At 34.3% G+C, this 3,525-nt stretch overlaps 1 long non-coding RNA gene across 1 annotated transcript; it reads right to left on the reverse strand.

Annotated features, from left to right (window-relative positions):
* Positions 1 to 373: 373 nt before the first annotated feature.
* LOC127870388 (uncharacterized) lies at positions 374 to 3,146 on the reverse strand. The gene is made up of 3 exons (XR_008044788.1): positions 3,055 to 3,146; positions 1,415 to 1,579; positions 374 to 1,139 (listed from the first exon to the last, which is right to left on the reverse strand). It is a non-coding gene; the product is annotated as an uncharacterized LOC127870388 (long non-coding RNA).
* Between the last annotated feature and the right edge of the window lie 379 nt (positions 3,147 to 3,525).

The following is a 3,525-nucleotide window of genomic DNA, read 5'->3' on the forward strand; positions in this document are numbered from 1 at the left end:
TGCTGAATATTTATCTCACTCAAATAAATGCTAATGGTATGTGTTTATTGTCGCCTTTGTGAATCCGATCATAATTGCTTGCAAATAATTAATTGAAGCTTTGAACAGCATTGATTCAAACGTTGTTTTAATATCTCTATTTTTGTCCAAAACTGTACAATATTTAAACTGCCCCAATTTAATACTCCATTTTATATTTCGGCATTAAACATTGTGTGTCACATAGATAATTGAGAAATTTTGGATAAAAGCAAAGTATAATATTACACAAATGCTGAGTTGTCTTTGCTTTTTACGTTTGATTTGCTCAATACAGTTAACGAACAACGAAGATTGCTCAAGATTTTGTTTCAGAAATTAACACAACGCAGTGTATGTTTTATTAATAATTTTAATTAATGAAACAATGTTAAATGGCATCATTGAATCACATGTAAATCACAATATAAATCACAATTGCTATAATATAACAGTAGCGTTAACAAAATAATAAAATACAATAAAAAGAAAAGAAACGCAACAAGTTAACATCGTGGTATAAACAGATACGATTCACATGTTAATTATGCTTGAGATCTGATTATAAAGCATTAATCACAATTATAAAATTACATTTTAATCACAATACAAATCACAACTGCTATAATATAACAGTAGCATTAACAAAGCATTAAAAAAAAACAATAAAAAGTACAATAAAAAGTAAAAAAACGCAACAAGTAAACATCGTGGTATAAACAGATACGGATCAAATGTTAATTATGCTTGAGATCTGATGATTATGCTTTTATCGCAACAATTCAATCACGGGTAAATCACAATAAATCACAAATAAATCACAAACAGGTAAAACCACTGTATACACGTCATTTGTGCTTTTGCCCATAGTGCCTATACAGTGAACTTATATGTTTATAGGCGGCTTTGCACACATGGCAAACGTGTGTTTTTTCCTCGCTGTGTGTTTTGAGATGTTCTCGGAGATGAGCCCGTGTTGTGGCCTTGTGGTTGCATATCTCGCACTCGATCTCTCGAGTGCGCTGTTCTCGGGCCGAGTGGGCATCTAAATCTACTTTCGTTGCGAATTCTTTTCCACAATAAAGGCAAAGATAGTTTTTCCGTCACCGTGTACATTGCACCTGTAAGCATTCATAAGCATAATAAGCACATGTATCCTACACGTACACTCTTTGCTTCTTATTTACAATAATTAACTAGGTAATGATTTGGGAAATGTGTATCTTATACATCTATAACGCTTTTTGGTTAAGACTGTTTATCACAGCTTTCTAAAGATAATGTTTATGTAGTGAAACTGCAATGTATATGTAATTCGAAATGTTTAGAATCGCAAGTAAAATAAGACAGCCGTCTGTGATTTTTCTACTGACTAAAAGCGCTATATGATAATGACCTGTGTCTTTGTAATTGTTGTCTTGATGAAAACCCAACGCCGCAACAGTTAAAGGGTAACATCCCAGAGTGTGTTCTTTCATGGTAAACCAAATAGCGCCTGTGCTTGTACCCCTCTGGCGCATATGGCACAAATATATCGCTCTTCGGTCGTCACCATGTGTATCTAAAAACATCAAATATGTTAAATGAAATAAATAATTATGCATTTGTTATTATGTATTCACCGTGCTGTCACCATTAGAGTATTATAATCATATGATGTATTTGTCATGTGTGTTACCGTTTCAAATATTTCATCTACTTAGCCATAAATAATTACAAGACAACGGCGCATTACTAAATCTACATTTTACAACAATTTAAAACATTGTTAACAACAGTATTGTTTATTCCTTGCAATGGCCTTAACAGTTGGAAAGAACATGGACATAACCTACAGTAGGATTAATCGAAAGCCAAGCTAACAGCAACTCAGATCGATATATCACTTGTTATTAATCTATGTGTGCATTGGGTATTGCTTTATCAAAACGTACATCACTATGCTACTAATCAAATATTACTTATGTAATCCTACCAAAATACAAGTGCTAATATACGTCAGCATCTGTCACTTAAGGATAAAACGATCAAATGAACATGTGTTGATATGTTGCGTCAAATGTAGCATTTTATATCAATAAGATCGGCTTATTGTCGACCTGAAATGGCCCACAAGTCGGCCGGGGTGACTAGAAGCCTATACATGTCACCCTTGGGTGACTTCAAGCCGACGCTAGTCATCACCGGGTGACTATAATCGGTGTCTAGTCACCCCGGTTGACAAAAGTCATCCTAGTGTGACATGAATCGGCTTCTAGTCACCCCCGGATGACTTGTGGGCCATTTCAGGTCGAAAATGACACAATGAGCATCAGTTCGTTTTAACGATAGTTGAGTTATTGTGGACTGTTCATCGAAATCAAAAAATTAAATTGAAACCTGACTCCAGAAGGGTGTGTCAGACATTCGCCACATTTAGTTGGAACTTTTTTCAGACATATAGTATCTCTGTTACATTCCGAGGATTGTTCTCGGTGAAAGTTTCAAATTTGTTTATAGCACTTGTGCAAGACAGCATCGCAGTTATTGTCCGACATTATATGTTTGTGTTTACTGTGCCGGACCAAGAAAATGTTTTGAAATTCTAATTAAATTTGTGTGTATTACCACAACAATAACATCGCTTCAGAAACATAATTAATAACAACTGATCGTTCTAGCCGAATATCGACTTGCCGTGCTTGCCTTGAATTTCGTTGCTTGTCGTGTTAGCCAAAGTGTTGATGTACATTAAAATTGTCATGAAGTGGTGTTTTCAGGTAATTTTTTCGGACACAACATATTTTATATGGAATTAATCACGTCCGCACATATTGGTTAACTGCAAAAAGGAATATAAAACAGATATTTTGGACGATTTCAAATGTGCTTGTCGTGCTTGCGTGCATTGTAACGTAAAAACTAGGAATTTGCCTCGAATGATAGACTAAACTACTCATCTGGTGACAAATATTTATATAACCGGGAATAGTGCTCAACTTTTCCCTTAGCCTGCGATTTATTTCGTCAAAAAAGAGTAAATAATAAGATACTTACGTGGATTTGAAATTTCTTAGCGGGGCCAATGTTGACAAATTTCTACTTAGCGTGCTAGCCAAAATGACGTCACAAACCACGTGGTATGGCCACACTGTTTAAAAATCAAGAAAACATTCAACGGACAAAAACAGCGTTATTTAAAGAACAGTCTTTCCATGTTTTGCAATACTATTTGCCCGTATTTCAATGATTGCTTAAACTATAAAAAAATAATGTGCAAAGCTTTCCTATTATCGAAAATATAATGTGATTGTGGTTGTTGTTTCGTTTTTGGTTTTCGAAAATATGTTGCTATTTGGCGGCATAAATGCTACCAGTATTTTTTGTACGAAAACTCCATTGTTCAAATAAAAATATTTGTGCTCATTTTGTGAATTAAACTCATAAAAGCGACAATTTTATATACACAGTTATTTTTAAGAAAAAAATAGAGCAAGACTGCAACTGTCCCTGAAATTGTTCTAATGA

The sequence above is a fragment of the Dreissena polymorpha genome, chromosome 2 (genome assembly GCF_020536995.1).
Source record: "Dreissena polymorpha isolate Duluth1 chromosome 2, UMN_Dpol_1.0, whole genome shotgun sequence".
In the NCBI taxonomy this organism is placed as follows: domain Eukaryota; kingdom Metazoa; phylum Mollusca; class Bivalvia; order Myida; family Dreissenidae; genus Dreissena; species Dreissena polymorpha.